Here is a 22889-nt window from a genome sequence, read left to right on the forward strand (position 1 = left end):
AAGAGCAAGGTCGTGAGTTCGGTTCCCGGTACTGGAGAAAAACCAAAAAAAAAAAAAAAAAAAAAAAAGTAATTGTTCAACTACTACTGTAGGGATAACTTTCAATAATGATATTGTTTGTTCTTGATTCTTCTTTTGTTTTGAGGGATTATTTCATTAATATAACAATATAACATTAATATAATCCCTCTCATTAGAATAATTGACTAAGACATTATTTGAAAACCTATCACTGCTCACTTACTGCATTTCTACTTGGTTATTGTCCATGGTCATAAGTTCCAAATAAGAGTGTCAGACACTTTTTTTCTGTGAACTCGTAGCACTACAGATCTTCATAAAACAATCAGACATAACTAATTTCCTGAATTAATATTGTATATATTTTTTTTTTTTTTCCGTAGTCGCCATGGGTACTAGTGAATTGGAGCATCTGTTTCACAAGTTTTAGTACTATTGCCTTTTCACTTTTGTTGATAGTATATTCAGGTTCTATATTGTAGAAATTTTACTGTTATGTCTTTTTATGAGAAATAACCACCTTTTTTGTTCAATGCATTAAGGTTACTCTAAAGCTGCTTATTAGATTATTTATTCTGTTATGAGTATCACATATCAAATTATCATATGTACATAGATATGCTTTGTCAAAGAAAAATTGTACCAGGGGAGCTAAGTAGCCCAGGAAAAAGAGATTCAAGATGATTGCAATAGGGGAGTATAGATTGAACTTATCTGAACAAAAAGGTGGGAAAGTTTTAAATACTGGGATATTATAGGATGCTAATGGAAAGCTGGTCAGGTAATTAGTTTCACTGTGTTTGATACCTGGTGCCTATCCAAGTTATATTTCTACCCTCCAACAAAGGCTTAGAAGTTACAGACATTATTTTTTTCATTATATTATATTTTAAAAAACCTCTCAAATCATGAATGATATCCTTGGCTTGTATAATCCAAGAGACTGGAAAAAGCTTTACATTACAAAGGAGTGGGGAGGGAATATATAATTGCTAAATGCAATAAAAAAATGTAAGAAGCTTATAGTAAGAAAAAGTATTATTTACTAAGACCTAATGAACTGAGGAGAAACTTAAGGCCATCTTGGTGTTGGTCAGTTTTCTGCATCATTTGTCCAACTCATTAATCAGTGTTACTAACCTGGGCCTCTGAGAAATGGCTTTTATCACAATAGCTTTATGAAAAATTTGGGGATCTGAAAAAGTGAGTTTCTGCTTTTCTGCACATCGTTAACATGGAATTTACAAGCTGTTCCTTAACTATTAGTATCAGAAATGACAAAAAAAACAAACAAAACCAAAAAAAAACAAACAAAAAAAAAACAGAAATGACTTGGAAAAAATATGTTCTATTCAGTTAAATTATAATCTTTTGATCCTATATATAGTATATATAATAAAATATGATAATTGTGCATTTTGTTAAAGTCGTATATACCTTATGCCACATGTATGTATATGTGTATATGTACGTATATGTATATGTATCTTCAGCTAAATACACAATTTGGGTACTTAGTCTTTTTTCGATACTTAGTCATAAAAAGCATACTCTTGTTCATTTAGATTTCTTCTGTGCATTTTGATAATATGCTTATTCCCTATGCTATTTGGAAATGTTTTTCATAAATATCAATGCATTTTTGTTGTCATTTTGTTTAAAATTAATTGGTGAGCTATTTCTAAAGCAATATTATTTACTAAGAACATCAAGCATATTAAACTTTTATTAGTCCTGTTACCATAAACCTCTCTTTTGGTTTGTAAAAGATATTTCTTGTTTAAAAATAAATGTGTTTATCTTGTCTGCTATAACTGTTTGTATTTACTTTCACATATATTTAAAGCTTTGTAGTTTTTTAGTTTTGTTTTATAATCAAATACATTTTTAGAAGGGGTATGTCTGTATACATGTGTGCAATGTTATTACTATGAAAAAGGAAAATGTACTATAACATCTTTGTATTTGAAACAGGAAACTATTATCTCAACAATTTTTCCTTATGTGTTTATATACCTTTACATGTATATGTACATACACATTTCAAATAAGAATTAAAAAGATGCAAGCACGGTTTACAAGTAGTTATGGCCATGTAAATCTTCATTCCCTTCTGGGATGTCAAAACAAACACTGTGTGCTAACTAGGAACAAACACTTTTATTCTTCACTTCATCAAACAGCAATATTAGGGCAGAGATGGTTAAATGCATTTGAATTATAATTTTAAGCAAGGTTTAGCACAGAATTACTTAGTACAAAATATTACTATGCTACTATAATTAACAGTATTATTATTTAGTACTATTATATTATTATGCTACTATAATTAACAGTATTATTGTTTTGTATTGAGCATTGACTTTGTCTTTTACACATTAATTTCTTTTTTCTCATTTTAAATTATGGAACTAATTCTGTCTTAAAAATATAGATTGCTTCTCTAAGATTATGGAGAGTTTATGATCTTAATTTATGAAAATTCAACTATGCTGAAATGAATTATTTTCTGCTCATAAACTTGTACATTTAGGCCACAAATAAAAGCTATATTAGATTTCTCTTTTGAGAAAAGACAGGGAATCAGAAGACTCTGCTAAATTCGAGATGGCAAAGATAATATAAAGAAAGCAGCCTTTTTCATCATCATTATCTTCTAGTGAGACACCAAACATGGTATTGAGAAATGAATAGTCAAAAGTAAATAACTTAAAAGTAATAAAATTCTCAAAGCTGTGAATTGTCTAAGTCATAAAAAATAAAAAAATACATCCAATCCCTGGTGTCCAAAATTATAATGTTGTTTAAGACAACTGGATGGGAAGTTTTGTTCTCCTCAGAAATAACCATTTAATTTTAAGCATTCTGAAAAGCTGTGGAAGAAAACTCTTTATGGTGTTAATTAAACATGGATGCATTTTCCTTAGCATACCAGCAATTGCAAAAAGGGACATGTCTGGGGCTGGGGATTTAGCTCAGCGGCAAAGCGCCTGCCTGGCAAGCGCAAGGTCGTGAGTTTGGTTCCCGGTACCGGAGAAAAACCAAAAACCAAAAAAAAAAAAAAAAAAGGGACATGTCTTCAGCAATCTGAGCAATACTGGAAAAATGCTTTAAAATGTTTTTGCTTTCTGCCTGTTTTTTCTGAACTCTACTATCTCTATTAGCTTTACAAAGTACTATTTAGATCAGTGCACACAACATTTTTAACATGTCAACATACTGGCATATTTACTGTTTATTTTCCAATAACATGTTAGATATGTGCACATGTGCAGTTGCTTACTTTTGTTTTAAGGTTCATTCTAAATTTTAGGTATAATGTAAATGGGATGTTTGCTCGGTTTCAAATATATCAGAATGCTTCTGAATGTCTTCAGTACTTACATATGTCATTATTTTAATATATATCCACTTGAGAGCGGAGTAAAAAACATTTTTCATCTGTATACTTTCACAACTTTCTTAGGCTTAGATATTTGTATTAATCTGAAATGGTCAAGATGTAATTGAGGAAATCTGAACACCATTACTTTAAACAAAACCCAAATTGAACTAAACCACATGAATGGAGACCAGTTTAAGGTAGTAACTAAAAATCATAGCTCATCAGTATTTCAAAAGGTAAGCAGGATGCATCAAGTACTGTATGATTGATAAAGTTGATGTCAGACTGTTTTTATAGCAATTTCTCTTTCTCTCTACAGAAAATATTTGAGTCAAATTTACCAAAGAAGGAAGTTTAATGAGTGAATTCTGTGTCTCTTAAGTAGTTCTAATATCAGTCTCTGCATTAGAATGCCATGACTTATGTGAAGGCCAGTGTGATTTCTATTATTAGAGTAGCAATTTGTCTCAGGACCGAATGACTAGCAATTCTTATATGATCTGTGAGCTATGGCAGCAATAATAGGGGAAACATTCACATGGTCCATTTACAAGATGAGACTGCATGAAGTCTATCCGATTACACATAAGTGGTTATTAGAGTAAGTTTTCAATCGTAAGTCATAAGAGAGCTGCAAATTCTTAAGCCATCTATTTTCAAAGCATTTTATGAGAATTGTAGTTTCATGCATATTGGGCACTTCATTGTCAATGACTTTGAGACAAAAATAAATGGCACATTCAGCAGCGAGTTACAGACTTCTTGGTTTAAGTGTCAATGCACCTTGCACTATTAACTAAGAAATATTAGAAGAGTAAAATAGCTATCAATAATAATCATTTTCTTTCTGACTTGACAAAATAAGAATGTTAATTCACTACATATTTCAGAAGTTATTATAACATTCTAAGAACAGAGATATTTTTTATAACACAAGCATGCTGTGATATATCAGCATAAAGCCACAAATTACTGTTAACTCCTTGGATTGCTACAGAAAAAAAATTGCAAACTTGCATATACAAAAGTAGTGTGCATATTCACATAGAGAGACATATTTTTAAAACCTTGTTTTGTTGAGCCCAGATAAAAAGGTCATGATGCATTAGAATATGTCTGCTCATTCATTCGTTCTGTTTCAAGATCTTTCACTCGCACAGTGGTCCAAAGTCAAAGTGGACTCATGGAGCAGTGAGTATTCCTGTTGTTTGAGAAAGGCTTCCATTTGCTTAAATAAGATAATACTGATAATTATCAGCAAATAGAAGGTAAAAAGGCATCTGGAATCTTTCAGAGTTCAGTTGTGAAATGCAATCTTATGGCTGTATTTATTTTAATTTTAAAGAGAAATTAACAGTAGCTAAAAACATTCCATTATATATAACTGTGGCCATTTAAAAATGCATAACCATATCAGAGATTATTTCAGAAATATGAATATGTTAACACAGTATTGAGTTAATTTTGGTGCCATCAGTTATGTTAAATAATGAAATATCATTAAAAAATTCTGCTCTTTGAAAGATGCTGTTAAAATTGGAGACAAGGTAGCAACAGTTTTTTGATAAAAATGTTAAAATGATTGTATGTAAATTATACAAAGGACTTTAAATGATAACACTGAGAAAAATATTTTTAGAAAGCAAAAATATATAGACAGACACTTCCCTGAGGAAGTGTATATGGATAGAAAATGACAAGGTGTTTATCATTGTGAAATTAAGTTGTTACAAGTTAAAACATCGATGAACTAACACTGTATATGATTTAAAAAGTCAGAATCTCAAAAACTGACAATAGGAAATGCTGATTCAGATGTGAGTCAGCAGGAATCTCATTTGTTGCTAGTTTGAGTACCAGATGGACAAGCCGTTTTGGACAATATTTAGACTTATCTATAGAGATAAATTTAGTCTTAGCAGAATATTAAAGCCATGTTGCTAGGAATTTATGTAACTGGTCAGAGAATGTATGTCTACATGGAACCAGTGAACAGAGAAATGTAACAATTTTATTCATAATTCAGCAAACTGAAAGAATCCCAGGTGTTCCTTTTAGTAGGTGAATTTATAATAAAACTATATAACATCCATACGGAGAAATTCTCAGTTACCCAGATGTGGCAGTTGATGCCTGTCACTCTAGCTACCCAGCCCGCACAACTTAGTGACTAGTCAGATTCTGTTTCAAATAAAAATGTAGAAAATTTGAGATGTACCTGTGAGAAATAGTGGATTCAGACATAAGTACCATAAGCAAAGCAAACAAATTGGAGAGATAAATACATAAAGAGAAATAAATACTATTTGTGATAAAAGAATGTGCTATCAAGCCACATCATAAAGAAAAGGATGAACATAAAACAAATAGTATTACATAAGTGAAGTGAATCCAGAAATGGTCTATATCACTCACTATATGGCATTCTCAAAAAGGTGGAATGAAAAAGGCAATAAAATGTCAGTGTACAAAATACATATCCATGAATTCATGTTGCCAGAAATAAATAAGTGAATAGAAATAGTTTAAGGAGAAGTTACACACCTCCCATGAAGATGAGTTCCACTTAGTGGAGGCATTCTGTCATGAATGAGAAAAGCATCAAGATGTAGGCACAAAGTGTCAAATATACATAGGATTTCTACAAAGTCAGTATTGAAAGAATAAAGAAAATACTAACTATGCAGTTCATTAACATTTGTCTCACTCTCCCTATTCCTTGTATATGCAAATGCATATGATTTCTTTAGACGACGGAATTATATTAAACTATTTTATTTTGCTCTACAGTGGAGAAAACCTACATGATAATACAACCTGTGATCAAAGATTGCATCATTGCTTACAAACCACTTATGGCATGTACCCTTCACATGATGAAAATGAGTATTTTTGTCTGTGATCTTCTTCGCCAAAACTTTAAAAATATTTGTATACTCCCTCGGCAGACAGGGAATGGCCACATGCACAGAGGCACTTTATACAAATACATTACCACTTCTTAAACTATATGTATCAAAAACTTCCAAATCATCAATAAAAAAGAGTATTTAAAAACTCATCACATCTAAGAGAAGCCTAAAGAAAAGTTATAACTAGATGAAATAATTTAAAAAAAATGTTATAACAGAAAAAGATCATGATTTATAAAGTTAAGCAGGTGAATGTAAACCATGAAATGTAGTTGATAATATTATATCAAAATCAGTCTATTATTTACAACAAATGAATCATTATAATATATATTAGCAATGAGAAACTAGATATACGGTATGTAGAAATCTCTGTATTACTTTTTAAATTTTTACAGTTTCTTAGATGGTACATTTATTATTTGCCTCAAGTACTTAGAAATTTGGTCAAATGTCCAGTTATTAAATAATTACATGTAAATTTATTAAGATATGAGTAAATTATTTTTTTAAGAGTAGAAAGAATTTATTGAGAGAAAGAAAGCTTCTGCTTAATGAGAGGGACAGAATGGGACCCCACAAGTGAGTTGCCCCAAACCCTGCTTCTAAAGGGTGTTAATTGAGCAAAGCTATGAGGTGAAGCAGGTTTGAGTAAATTATTTTAAATGAGACTTTGTTAAAGAAATATAGCCAATGTTTTACTCTTCCATAAACTGGATATACCAAAATGTCAGCTCACTATACTAATAACCTCATTCTGAGATGCATATTTGTGTTCACATATATTCTTTTGCCTGGGATCATAAAACTACAGATATTTCTAAACTCCAATAGAGCATCCAAACACAAAAATATACACTACTTGTGGAGAGGCCAGTGAAAATCTCATACAGCATTTTAGAAATTAATAGATGCCTTTTCCATTGTATTGATAGGGCATCTAAATGAGTACACTTTTAAAGTGATTGAACAAATATTACCCTTAGGATTAAATTTCATACATTCATATCGCAGGTTTTCTTCTTCAATACATATTTTCTGCCCAAAGCCACAAATGACTGTCCCTTCTTAGAAACTTCTGTTATTTCTTTAACAAACAATTCTTGTCCAATATTTTGGAAGCTGTCTCTTCTTGATTCATGGTTAGAATTTTAGATGGAAAATGAAAATAAGACGGTACATGCACTATTATTATTTAGAAATTTATAGTATTTTTTCATTCTTAGAATAATAAATATTACTGTAGCCTTGCTCTTCAGTAATGGATAAAAACTTATTTTTGAAATTGAGTAAGCAATTTTTTCCTTAAATAAAATCAACATATTTTAATATTATGTGTTAAAAACAAAAACAAACAAAAATCTGTGTGGGATAAATTCAGACACTTCATGTTTTGATTTACACTTCCTCTTTGATAAAATCCTAGTCGATGAGTGTTACACTCAGTCAGAACAGGCTGGAGCAGTCACACATTTTGGTCATTGGTACAGAAAAAATAATAGCATGTCAGTTTTGTCAAATTTTTTCATTATTTTTCAAACAAAACCTACTTTACTTTATTCTGTATTTTCTTCATTTCATTTTGCAAGAACTAGACTGCTGACCATGTTAGATGTAATGAAAGCAATAAGGACAATGTCTGCATACTTTACTTTCTCACCTACATCTGAAGTAACTTCCATTTTTAAAAATTTTCTGTATATAGTTCATGCATATCCTATCACCTCTAGTTTAGTAATTCACCCAATACTTTATTTTCCCTTTTTTGGCAGTATTTTATATTCTCAATTTCTCTAATCACTATTTTAATTTGTTAAAATGATATATAAAGCCCCAAATCTAGAATCAAGAACTAGCAATTTTCTAATTTTCAAGGTAAAGGGGAAATTGTGTGGTGTTCTGCTTTCCATGATTATAGTAAAATTTCTGAAATATCTATTTCTACCTTTCAGTTTTGTAGGAAGCTCCTTACTTATTTCTATAGTGGTTTTATCAGTTTACAGTTTTGTTAACAATTCAAAAAGGGTCCTTTTTTCCAAACAGACTTGCCAGCATTTGTTATGAGTTGATTTTTGATGGTCGCCATTCTTTCTGGAGTGAGGTGGAATATGAGTGCTGATTTAATTTATATTTCTTGAATTTCCAGTGCTTTGAATATTTTTTCATGCAATTATAAATGGTTTGTATTTCTTTTTTTTTTTTTTTTGGTTTTTCTCCTGTACCGGGAACTGAACTCATTACCTTGTGCTTGCCAGGCAGGCGCTTTTGCCGCTGAGCTAAATCCCCAGCCCCAGGTTTGTATTTCTTTATCTGAGAAATTTCTATACATTTCATTTGTTAATTGAGTCTAAATTTTGGGTGACTAACTTTGTAATTCTTTACACATTTTAGATACAGTGGTACTTCCGTTCAACAATGTAATTAATTCAGTGATTCTTGGGAAGATGGCTGCGTTAGTGTTCATGCAGAGAATATGGCCACAATGTTGTTCACCACCCAATGAGGAAATTGCACATAGAAACAAAATTTTGTCCAACTCTTCTGCTTGAAAATTAAATTATTCATGAACAGAAGCATTCATGAACCAAATTATTAGCCCTCTGTTAGAGGAGTAGTTAGAAAAACATTTCCCATTCTCTAGGTTACCTTGTCACTCTGTTAAATGCTTTCCTCTGCTGTGCAGAAACTTTTTCATTTGATATGATCTCATTTGATGATTTTGGTATTTTTTTTATTGTGCAACCAGGGTTTTTTAGACACCTATGTCTTTTAAGAGTTTTATCTATTTTATTTTCCTGCAGATTATGTATTTCTGTTGTAATGTTTGAATCTTTCATTCATTTCAATTTTAGTTTAGTGCATAGTGAGAGAAATGGTTCTAAATTCACCCTTTGACATATGGATTCCAACATTTCTAAAGTAAGCTGTCTTTCCCACTGCAAAAAGATTTGGTCCATTTGTCAAAAATAGTATAGCTAAATGTGCCTGGAGTTGTTTCTATATCATCTGTTCTACTCCACTGAAACGTAAGTTTGCTTTTTATGTTGTTTTTGTCAATATTACACTGTGTTTTTTTTTCTTTTATCATTGGAGCTTTGTAGTATTACTTGATGTCCAGGATTATTGTAACCTTTGTCTTGCCCTTATTGTATAGATTGTGGTATTGTTTTCCTAATTTTCCTCTCAGTGAGTTTGCTATTGGTGTAAGGATAGCTATTAATTTTTGAGAATTGATCTTGTATATTGCTACACTACCAAATTTAGATATTAGTTCTAGGAGTCTTTTGGTGGAGTTTTAGGGTCTTCTATATAGAAGATCAATATATAATGCTAACTATGGACAAATAATGATAATTTAATTATTTTTCCCCTTTCCATTTCCCTTTTATTTCTTTCTTTTGTCTTATTGCTTTAGTTAATATTTTGATAACTATATTAAACAGCAAGAATGATAGCATATATCCTTGTAATATTCCTGATTTTATAGCAAATGTTTCTTTACATTTAATATGATGTTGGCAGTTGGTTTGTCAAAGATGGTTTTTATTGGTTAGAGAAAGTATCTTTCTATTCCTTTTTTTTCAGTGTTTTTATAATGAATGGATGTTGGATTTTGAATGAATGGATGAAATGTTGTCGTTTATCTTATATCTTGGGTGTCTCTTGCTGGTCTGACCATGGCTTCTTGACCATGAACTTCACCCTTGGTTGTCCTTCACCTAGTCACTGTGTGATTTTAACCTGGGAGCACTGAAATGAAGCCAATACATGCCTACCCTGAGCCCTATGTTGAACTGAACCTTGAATGGCATCCAACCAAGTGCTCTCTCCAAGAGTAATGCCACATGCTTGAAATGGAACCACTCACCAACTGTTTTAGTACATAGCATCTGCTGGTCCAGCCCATCCATGTGTCTTTCCATGGAGGCCTCTAGAGTCACTCTTTTTTACTGTGATTTTATAGTTTGATGTTTCTTTCTCATAAACTATGAGCCAGGAGTAGGGGAGAGTGCAGATTGCCCCTTTAATTTTCTGCAATGTGACGTGCTTCTAAAATTTTTCTCTAGGCTCCAGTTTTCCTATACAATCCTTCCTGGGGAATAGGGGTCTGCTTCCCTATTTGTTCTACTGAAATTGTTATTTTTCAGTGCCTGGATTCCAAATTTTTGAGAGGCTAACTTATTGTGGCCTTCTGATCTACCACTTTCCCAGAAGTCCCACAAAATCTTTTAAGAAAATTATTTTGGGGCCAGAGATTTAGCTCAGTGGCACAGGACCTGCCTGGCAAGCACGAGGTTATGAGTTCAATTCCAGATACCGGAAAAAAAAATTATTTTGTCAATTTCAATGAATATTTATTCTTCGATTATTTAATTATGCAAAGGAGTACATTAGGTGTGTGTCACCTCAATGACAAGCTCAAGCAGATATGACATTTTAAAATTCTTTTTTTTTTTTTTTTTTTTTTTTGGTTTTTCTCCGGTTCCGGGAACCGAACTCACGACCTTGTGCTTGCCAGGCAGGCGCTTTGCCGCTGAGCTAAATCCCCAGCCCCTTTTTAAAATTCTTTGTTTTGAAATATTTTTTTCATAGAGTTGAGAATGTAGTACTCTTACACACTACATCCAAATTCCCTTCATTTTAATTCAATATATAATCAAAATAGACATATTGAACTTCAAAGGGAATCTGCATTCTCTCGATTTTCAACATTCCTTTACTTTTCCAAATCCACTTTAAAACAATGCTTTGCATTGTGTGGCCAAATCCCTCATAACTCTCCCCCAATCTGTGGCAGTTCTTCCTTTGATTGTCTTATGACCGATGCTTTTGAAAATCTTTGAAAAGATATTGTGTAGACTACGCACGGATTTTGTTTTCTTTGATGTGGATTGTGGTCATGGCTGTGAGGAAGAGTAGCTTCCATAACCTTATCATACATCAGAGGGCATATGATCCACAAATGATATAAGCCTGGTGCCATGAATCTGGACTTTTCAGTTATCATGAAGACTACCATATCAGCGCTTACCATAAATAACAGAAGAGAGAAAAGGGCACATGTAGTTAAAACAGGCGATATAACACTTAAAGTGACTGTCCAAATAAGGAGTAAAAGTGAGGGTGAAAGCTAATGATACTGTTTTATATTAGATAATTTGTTACTCAAGTATACTTTAGGTGGTCTATGCACAAAAATGTATATGAGCTGATAAGTATATTCATCTGCCTCACCACAGTAATTACTTTATTTTACATATGTATCTCATACCATTAGGGTGTAAATTTCAATATCACATAATAAAATTTATTAAAATGTAAAGTATAGCTTATCACTTATGTACTATGCTTATGATTCCTAACCTGAGCCGATCTTTCTTAGCAATGAATATTCTATTTAAACAAGTACTATGAATATTGAATTAACAGGAGGAAGTTTCTCTTTAAGTTTGTATTACCACAAATTATTATGACTTTGGTTATTCTTTTTTATTTCTATATTTTGTCACTAAATATGGACACAGCATTAACTCAACTATGTTTTTCAACAGGGTGTGTACTGAGCTGACACTCTCTCCATGGAATTTAATTAAATCTGATGACATAGAGTCCTCCTTAATTGGAGTAGTAATTCCTCTTAATAGGGGAACTTGCAGGTAATTATGTGAGGTTCAGATGGGGCTTTGGGTCCATAGAAGGATCAAAGGTCCTTATGTTTTCTTTTAATTTCTAGACTTCTGCTACCAATTACCTACAAACTACAGAAGTTTAAATAATTAGCACTAGAGACAAAATCTTGAGTCTTTTAAACTTGAGTTTACTCAAAGCTTTATACTTGTTAGGATCTGAAAAAGGCACTACTTTTTCCTTTCCTCACATTTATGACTTCTTAGAGTTGTCCTACCTTTTTGACATAGTCTACTGAGATGGGAAATAGTTTCTACCTCCAGGAACTACATAAAATTTCTGGTTGTAGAAAAACTGACTTCAATTTCTATTCTATGTTTTGCTACTGCTTCATTTTAATCGTTATTAACATTAACCAAAGAAAGGAAAAATTTATTCAAAGAGCAATGGTTTTAAAATGAAATAACCTGTATTTATATAAATATTAAAGAAAACTCAGAAGACAATTACATTTCAACTCTTCTTTATAGGTAGTAATAATTTAAATTATGAAAAATGCAAATTTTACTCATCCTTCATTTGGAAAATTAACACCTAATGAAAGGTTTATCAGGAAATGGTATAATTACTAAGATGATTTCTATTTATGCATGTTAAAGTACATCTTGAAAGAAAGCACTTATTTGCTAGCAATTCTGCATATCTGTTTAAATTATAAAATGTCCCAGGTAAGTATTACTGTAAAGAAAAATGTTATATAAACATATATAACATAAATGATAAATTATGTTAGAGGGACCCTGAAAGAATAATACTTTCTGCTATGACTCTTGAATGATTTTACTCCTCATCTATTCCTCCTTATTCACCCTGCCAAACTCAAAGTACATGGACAATGGTGAGGAAAAACTGTAACCATTTGTTGCTTCTGTTATTTGCTGTGTGACTTGTTACCTGTTTCCCAATCCAGTACTGTATTAAGTGTTTGATGAGAGAATATTTCTTAAACAAAACAACAAAACTCTCTGGATAACCTACCTAATGTATTTTATGATATTCTAAGATCTTCAATCTTCTTGAATCTTCATATAAAATTATTTTATATATACTCACAGATATATATTGTTTTATAATTAATACAGACACATTAGCTAGCAGTCTTTGATTGAATTCTTCCTTGCATGGAAAACCACTCATCATAGTAACAAATTCTTAAGATTTGTTTGTAGCTAAATAAATATTTAGTTGTTAAATACATGTTTCATTTTGCACCAAGGTATTTAAACTCACTAAGCTAGTATGTTTTCTCCAAAAATTGTGTATCATAAGTTATTTATTGGTCGATAAAATACATATTGTATCTTACTATGCACTAGTTATCTTATTATTATGAACTAAAATGTTCCCCCAAACCCTCCTGTGTTCAGAGGTGGAGCCAGAGGAAGGTGATTGGATCACCAGGGACTCTCCTCTTCAGCAGAAGAGTCCATTGATGAGCTATAGCTGAAGAGGCTGTGCTTTTATGTACTCAATGTGATGTTAGATTAGGCATAGTTGGAGAAGTGGATCACGAAACCATGACCTTCGAGGTTGTATTTCTTCGCTGGGTTCTTCTGCTCACTCTTTCTCTCCTTTCTGCTTTCTGGATGCTATGAGCTGAGCAAGTTTCCTCCACCATGTCCTTGGCCAAGATGTTTCTACCTTGGAAACAGGCAACCACGGAAATTTCAGAAACCATGAGCCAAAAGAAACCTCTACCCCTTTGAACTTGTTAATATTGGGAAATTTTGTTCCAGCAGAAAGAATTGGATAAACATCCCTACTTTGTACTGGTATATCTACTAGACATTGGGCGTGTTTATAGTACTTCAAGTAGCTATGAAATTTGACCATATGGAAGTCAGACAATGAAGGTAACAGTAAACAACAGTTAGAAGAACCAAAGCTGGTGCTTTCTATGAAAATCTACTCCAATAATTCCGGTGTGATAACAAAAAGGTATATTTAATTATTTTCTTAAACTCCAAATAAACCTGACCTTGTGGGTTGCACTTAATAAAAAAGTGGGAAATCAAATGTAATATATGCCAACCTCCAGTTTGTCTAGAGTTCCACAAAACCTTAATTCAATTGTAGTGACAAAAGGCATATTTGTATATGTATCCTTATACCAACATGGCTATCTCTGATAGGATCTCTAGCCATGCTTCCTAATACCTCAATGCTATGATATGCTCCTGCTAATATACAGTAAGGTGTTCACTTTAAACCATGACTCCATCTTCATAGATTTAAAACCACCCTTCCAGATCTCTATAAGGCATAAAATAACTTGCCTGCAATATTAATATGCTATTCTATGAAACCCTAACAGATAAAGTTCATTGAAAATAATTCAATTTATTTAAATTACTGCTGTATTTAAACAAATAATACAAACACTCATTCAGTTTCCTTTGGAACATTATCCTCTCTTCAACCTGGAGTAAACTATCACTACCTTTTATTTTAACTTTACTCTCTTCAGCGGTACTTACCTATTTCTGCTCCTCAATTGCATAATACTGAAGAAACGTGGATTTCCAGCGGAAAAATAACTCACATTTCATTTTCTGTGAGGAAGTTTGTACTTTTCTCCATAATCACACCATATACTCTTCATAAAGTAAAGCATATCTTGGTCAGGCAAGGCAACAAAAATCCATCATGAAATTCCTTAAAATTGCACAAAAAATGGAAGAGATAATTAATTTCAAATAAATGTACCATGTAACAGTTATTGTCTTTTTGAGACCAGGTCTCACTATGCAGTTCAGTCTGGCCTTGAGCTCACTTTGTAGCCCAGGCTGGTCTCGAACTCACAATAATCCTCCAGCCTCAGCCTCCTGAGTGCTGGGATTACAGGCGTGTGCCACCACGCTCAACCATATAACAATTATTAAGGGCTAAATTGTATGCAGTAATAAAGAAAAGCATTATTGTGCACAGTATCATGTTTGAGAAGAACTGTGGTTTACTGACAAGTATTATTTGTCATAAAAAATTGGACATTCTTTTCTAATCACTATGTGAAAATATTAAAAGAAAAACTCCCCAACTGGAAACATACATAGTAAAATTCTCCAAGATGAGACAGAATAAAAAATAGCATGCGACAGTATATATTACAAAAAGTAAAAAAGAAATAAAGAGCTATGAATATAAGTAGGCATTGTGTCATAGAAGACTTTAGGAAATCTATAAAGTAACTTTGATTCTAAGTACTGAGAGAGATAATCACATTTACATGGACAAGTTATATGATTTTATTTTTATTTTCAAAAGCACACTTTGGCACTTGCAAAGAGGTGTATTTGGAATAAAATAAGAAAAAGAGTTGGGGAAATTTCAAAAAATGTCTGCAAATATCCATGTCACAGAAAAGTGTGCTAAGGAGAAAAGGTCGTATGTCATCTTTGCAATATAATTTTCAGAGTTTAACACATGTAGTAGACATGTAAAATACAATATCATTTATGTCAGCAATGTGATTATTTGGAAAGAACGTTTTGTGATCAGTATTAAAAACTAATAAATCATATGTAGGAAGCAAAGAATTAGTGATATGATTAGGTCATTATGCACAAGATTGCCAATTTTAATTAACATTAAATTTTTGGAAATAAAATTTAAATAAAAATTTAAAAATTAAATTAAAATTTTTAATTTTAAAAATAAACATTTCCGTAGATACACAAAATCTAAATTGTACATATCCGTGGAAATTTTCATTTTCTGAATATTCTACTACATTTTTCAGTTTTTAAACTATGTACCTTGAATTTCTGAGTACGTATTCACCATTATATTGAGTTTTAAAAATATGTACAAATATTCTGTTAGAGATAATCACTTTAGGAATAATAAAGTGATTTTGTATTATACACTAAAGGAAAGCAACAACAAGAAAGCAAATTTATTTTGAGTGAAATTTTGTTTTTCTTATAGATGGTTTAAACTGATTACATTATCATCTATATCTTGTAAAATATGAGGCAATGTATCCAAAACATATAATTCTTAATTAAAAATAATATTTACATCTGAGAATATTTTATTTATAATCATATATAAATATAAGACAATATTTAACATGTAATTAACAAATATGACATTTTCATATTAAAATAACATAAAGAGTAAAAATATATTGAAGAAATAAAAGCTTTATGAGCTTTATAAACATGTGAACATTTTCATTGTATCTAATAAATTATTTCCCAGATTAGGACATTAGCATCATGAAAATAAGGGAGAACTTGACACATAGTCTATAACCTTGAGATTTGAAACAAGGATTGCCTCAGTTATACATGTGCAATTAGAAAAGTTTTTTAGTATGTAATTATGCTCAGCATATTAGAAGCAAAGATTGTATTTCTAACCTTGAGATTTATATACTTATGATAAAATTTTATTCTCTTTATTTTTTGTGGTTTTTGGCTTTATTTTTGTTTTACCTACTTAGGAATTAGCTAATGCAGATTTCTACATATACTATGCTCAAAAATTGTTTATTAATTCATTTACTTAGTAAAGTTCATTGGGTTCAGATTTGATCCAAGAAAGTATTTAACTTGTGGAATGATGTGGTAGTTTTTGATAATAATAATCCCACGAGTTAAATTTAGAGAAAATGCTACCAACAATAATGAAAAGGATATAAAGAGTGTACAAAAATCATAAATTATTTACATAGGATACTTATTATAATTTACGTTTGTTTCTATATTTATTAATTTATAGCTCACAAATATAGATTTGTAATTTTTTTCTACTTTACAAATTGTAAAAAGAACAAAACTCAGTCACAAGAAGTTTGTCACTTTTTCTACCAATAAGCTTTGATTATAGATTAATTTCAAATTGTGTTGAAAATTTTTGTGCTCCTGTTTAATTTTTGGAACGATTTTATAATCAGCTAATAAGTTTAAAACTTTACATTATAACATAGGAAAAATTCTCTTAACAGTGTCCAGCTTTTAACCAGTACTGTCATTTTTCCTAGTTTTCTGTATAGAATTCTATGCAAATAAGAACTTCTGCCCCCATAGTATAAACTCTGATCAATATTTTAAAAATGAGATGTTCAAGTGATAAGATAACATTTAAAAGGAGAATAATTAATCATCACTATTCATAGAACTTCATGAAAAATACACATTGTGGGGAATATACAGTAATTAAATTTAAAAATCAATCACAGTAAAAGATGTCGTGCTGTTAATCACCATCAAAGTACTCCCCACAACTTCAAATACACTTATTCTAATCTTCTTGTCACTTCCAGAAGTGACTTCGTTGTCTGGAGTGTCGCTATGAGACATGATTAAAAATATGGCTAATGCCCCTGCCAAGTGACATTGATGGAAATGAAAGGCGGTCTCCTAAAACACCAAAGTGAATCCTCAGTCACCTTAGTCACAATACCTGTATCTGGCACCGTGCAACTTCTGGCTCTGTAACATAGTCACGGTGACCACAGAACTTGAATGGATTCAAGGATATTGAGGCTGCCATGGTAATGAAACTATAGACTCTCATAAAAGTTTCTCAATTGCTTCAGAATGTGACAAGAATGCTGGGGTAAGTGTGTTCAAAGTGACGATGAGTACTTTCTGGACTACTAATCCAGTGAGTCCTGTACTATATTTTTTTCATTTAAAAATTCACTATAGTGTTTGGTAACACCTTCAATACACACATACACATATTTGTAAAAACAATCATGTTTTCTGTTCACTTTCTTCACATTCTAAAATATTCCTGGATGTATATTTGAAATACTGAAATTTACTCCAGTACAAATGAATTCATGACACTTCTTTGGCCCAAAATAACTCCTAAAACTGAGAATATTTTACTATATAGTCCAAGTAACTTTTGGCTATAGCACTAAGAACTGTTATGATTTAAAAATCAAAAACAGATAGGGAAATATATGGGTATTATTTATTTTTCTTTTTGATACATTTGAGAAGGTTGTGAAATGTGAGCATTCTATTTACATGCATCTGAGGAAGAAGAAGACTTTCCTACTGATCTTACAAGAATGAAAGGGGTGATAGAATATTATGAACATCTTTATGCACATAAACCCTGTAATTTATGTAAAAGAGCTTCAAATTTTTGACAGACAGAAGCCATCAGAACTCACTCAATAGGAAGTATTTAATGTTATACAGCTTTATATTAAAATAAATTGCATTTATATCAAAATATATTTCAAAATAAAATTATATTTCTCACTTTCCAATTGCTAGGACACAATAACTAACACCTGCAAATTGAAGAAGAGTTTATTTTTCCCACAGATTCAGACAGATTCATTTCATGTTCAGTTGGCCCTAAAGTGGAAAATACCTGTTGAAAGGGCCTGCAGATGATAACTGCTCACCCTATTGCAGCCAGGAAGCAGAGAGTGAGAGGGCGAGACAGGATCGAGAATACATCCTCCGAGTCCTGAGTCTCTTTTCCCTTGTCCCCACATCCTCACTGAACACTCACCTATGAAGTCCTCAGCAGATTGATCCACTAAGAATTGCACCACAGTGTTCCCATAGTCCGATCACTTTCCAAAATTCCCATCTCTAAATATATGAGGCTTTTGCTGGACATATTGGTCCTAATCTATAACAAAAACAAACAGCAAACAATGAATATTAAGCCCAGATGATTTCACTGGTAAATTCTTCCAAAATTTTAGAGCAAAATTAGTACAGGTTGTAATTAGTTCCAGAAAATGGAATAAGAAAAAATACTACCCCAAACAAATAGGAATTACTCTAAAAATAAAAACTTTATGAAAAAAAGTAAAAAGGAAATCTGTAATATAAATAATGAATAAAGATTCATGTTAAAAAATTGATAAAGCATACTATATTTGAGAAAAATAGAGTACAAAGCAAAAATACAGCTATTTCATTGATAATTGATCAATGTAAATGTTCATGTTAAAAGCTAAGAAGTCTACACTATCATGTCAATAAAAGCAGAATAATAATTTGCAAAATTAATGCAGTCATACCTCGGTTTCAAAAATTCAACTATTTCTATCATTCAGATCTCAAACTGAATTGGATGAGAATTGAGCCAAAGAAAGTGATTAGGTTCAATGTTGGCTTTATGGGGAAATTTAATTTGGTTCTCATCCCATTATTTTGAAACCAGGATCATAGAAGAATTGAGTTCATGAACTGAGTTACCATTATATTGTTTTTATGATAAAACACATTTGACAAAGTGGTAGTAAAAAATAGAACTGCTTGTATATGATGAAGGAAATCTGTAACAATATCAGGACTCTATTGTATATAAATGCTACATTTCCTTTATCCATTTGTGTTGATGAGCACACACAGGGCACTTCCAAGATTTAGTTACCATGAATGTTGATATCTAGTCTCACTTAAAATTGCAGAAATCAATTTGGAGAGAGATATAAACACATCTTAAATTTATATAGCAAGATGAAAACTAGCAAATATTTTTTAAAAAATGATACATGTATAGCACTCAATCAATTGTACAAAGTATCAAATTGCCATAATAAATAAATATAAAAGGTACTCACAGGGTGAAAAAAGAAACCTTGAGAAATTGAAAGGGACATAGATCCTCCAGAAAGATTGCCCATAATTTCTACTAATTTTTCTAATACAAGTGAAAAACCTATGAATGACAGGATGGTAATCTCTGAGAGACTGCGGAACACTTATATAAGCAAATGATGGATGACAAAAGAGGCTAAGCACAAATCTCATCTTATATTTAGTTTTATTCAATGTAAAATTACTTAGACTTACTTAAGGTAAAATATAAATTTATAAAAATTTTCAGAAAATAAACCTTATGAACTAAAATCAGCCAGTTATAAATTTAGTCCCATGTGAAATAAGTCTGATTCAAAATACTTTCTAGAAATATTCTTCAAAGGTAAAAAGGAGACGCAAGAAAAATAAATCAAGTTTGGCCAGTGGTTTTGGAAAGAAGAAATGAATGCTATAAAAGGAACCTAGAAAAAAAACATGTATTTTACCAGGGTAATAGAAGATTTTATGTTTTTTTTGTTTTTTTGGTTTTTCTCCGGTACCGGGAACCGAACTCACGACCTTGCGCTTGCCAGGCAGGCACTTTGCCGCTGAGCTAAATCCCCAGCCCCCTAGAAGGTTTTATGTATTTTTCAAAATCATTATTATAGTATCAGCTAATTTTTGCAAAACAGAAAAAAGATCAACTAGGATTTTAAGATATCTGACAATGAAATACTCAATGCTTTTAGGCAGGTCTACAGTGAGAAACAGTAAAAAATGACAGAATTAAATGATTTGCAATGTATACAGCTGCATGAGTTCAGAAATGTCTGAAAATTTGGGACAAAGTAGAGAGTAGTTGCTGAAAAGATTAGCATTTAGAAGTCAAGAAATGTGGATTGGTACAATAGGAGTTTGGAAAGGTTTGTTTTCAGAGTGTCATAAATTAATAAAGCCAACTCACTGAAGGCTCAAGGATGCAAAACTATAAGCTTTTCATTTCACAAGAGTGAGTCCTTGGAACACCAAGAAGTGCCTCCAAGGGAATTGTACCCTGGGATTTAATTTACCATGCTTAGCCATCCAGGAACTCAGAGATATTTCAAGATGGTCAGGGTACTGCTCTTCCTGGTAGCACCATGTGGTGCAGACTGGAAGAGTTATGAGGTCAAGGAGGCCTATACTTAAATTTTAGAAGGTGTGAGACCTCAGCCATGTATATGTGACTGAGTCAGGGAATTTGTCAGTAGTCCCTGAGAGGTTGATGTTTGAAGGTGAACTTCTAGTGGTGAATCCAGGAAGTCTGATATGCCATAAATATAGAACATCTACTGCGGAAAATCTCAGGCAATTCAGGTACAGCAGAAGAGAGAGATCATGAGGCCACAGCAGCAACTCCGTAGAGGTAGGGCTTCCCAGCCCATTCAATCTCACATCTGAGGATCTGCCTCAAATGCTGGATATGGAGGATCAGGTTTTAATATTTGCCCTTGCTTTCTTCTGATCTTTTAAAATCTCCTTATTCTCTTTTGGAACTGGAATTTTTGCCCTGTGCCATTGTGTGTGGGAAAGTTTAACATTCTGTTACTTTTCCACAGAAGCTCACAGCAAAAAGTTTGCCTTGAGACTTAGAGGAGCCTTGGGACCAGGACCTTTGAGCAATGCTGGAACTGTGAAGACCATGACAACTTTTAGAGTTGGGACTAAATATATTTTATTTTTTTATTTTAAAAAATAAAAGAAGGAAAACATTAACGGACAGACATCCATTTACAAAATAACACAAGAACAATAGAAATAAAACAGAGTTACAGACAAAGTTGTAGGAAATTAACCATGGTTGCTGTGTTACTTATTGATATCTTCAAAGTGGTTTCTCAGGAAAACAGACATACAAGATTGATCAAACAAGTAATCATTAACTGTCCCTGTCTGTAGAGCAATAGAAGACAGTAGTACAACTATGTTAGTTATCCTGTATATACATACTTACATAATTTCCCCTTCTTTAGCTTCTGTTTTCCCACACCCCAGTTGCCCTTTACTTTTGAGCATTTTCCTTTTGTTTCACAATGTCTATCATACCTCCTACTCTTTATTCACTCTTTCAGGTCTTACACTAGTGAGACAATACGATGGGACTAAATATATTTTGCATAATGAGATGAACTTGAGACTTTTGGGGAATATTTGTTATTATGATATTTAGCTCTCAAAGGTCCCCCAAAATAGTCTCATGTACCCAGAATTTGGGCCTGGGCAGATGGGGCCGGTCATAGAGAGTGTGACCTAGATGGGAGTATTCTTGCCTCCTCTCCTCTCTTCTCCTCAGCTTTTCCCTTCCCACCCCCTTTCCATAGTTCAATGATTTAGTTTTAACACATATTTGCACATGTTCATAGTAGTATACAGTACTATACAGTAGGATACAGGCAGAGAAAGGATATTCTTGGCCTCTATCATTCTAAAAGGAAATTTTCTAAAATACAATTGCAGATTTTTTTAAAGATTTTTTAAATGAGTAGTTTTGAAAAGTTGAAAAAAATCTCTATTTTTTGTTGCTAACATTAGTTCAATTGATAATGATCATTTATATTTCTTCAAGTTTGATGTGATTGATTATGCAGAAATGGGAAATATTTATACTACCTTGCCTATCTACCCTACAACCAATTTGGATGTGCTGAATAAATCTTTCCATAACTAGATATGACTTCCTATTATTTTATTGATTTCTGTAACTAGATTCATGAGGAGTCTTTTCTTAAATAAAATTCTCCTTTTTTGTAGCATTTTAGACTACTTTTGGTGTAAATTTGGCTCATAAAACAAATTACAGAAAATCGTCTGCCTGAAATTCCTCTTAACATTTTGTAGAACTCAGCACGGACAATCTAGGACTAGTACTTACTTTTTAGAATACATTTCTTAAATTCTTTATTCAGTTTTCTTAATTGATATAGTGCATATTCAGATTATCCATTTTGCATTATCTAAGATTTCGTATGGTGAACATTTTAAGGATTTGATCCACTTCATCTTCATTATCAAACGTGTGCTTTTAGAATTTTTCATAGCACTTATTTTTTAGCTTTTAAAGTCTAATATCCATGGACCCATCATAATAATGATTCCAACTGTAATTCTGTTAGTGATCATTTGTTCCCGAAAATCTCTCATTTTCTTTCACTTGCCTGACTACAGATGTATGAATTTCACAGAACTTTTCAATGGAAGATCTTTGGTATTTTTGACATTCTCTAGTATTTTACTTTTTCAATTATTTCGATTTTTGTTTCAGTTTTCATGCATTTTGTCTTGCTGTGTACACTTAATTGCACACCTTCGTCATTGTTAAAATGACAGTTTGAG

Source organism: Chinchilla lanigera, unplaced genomic scaffold (assembly GCF_000276665.1).
Source record: "Chinchilla lanigera isolate Chin_1 unplaced genomic scaffold, ChiLan1.0 scaffold00003, whole genome shotgun sequence".
In the NCBI taxonomy this organism is placed as follows: Eukaryota; Metazoa; Chordata; class Mammalia; order Rodentia; family Chinchillidae; genus Chinchilla; species Chinchilla lanigera.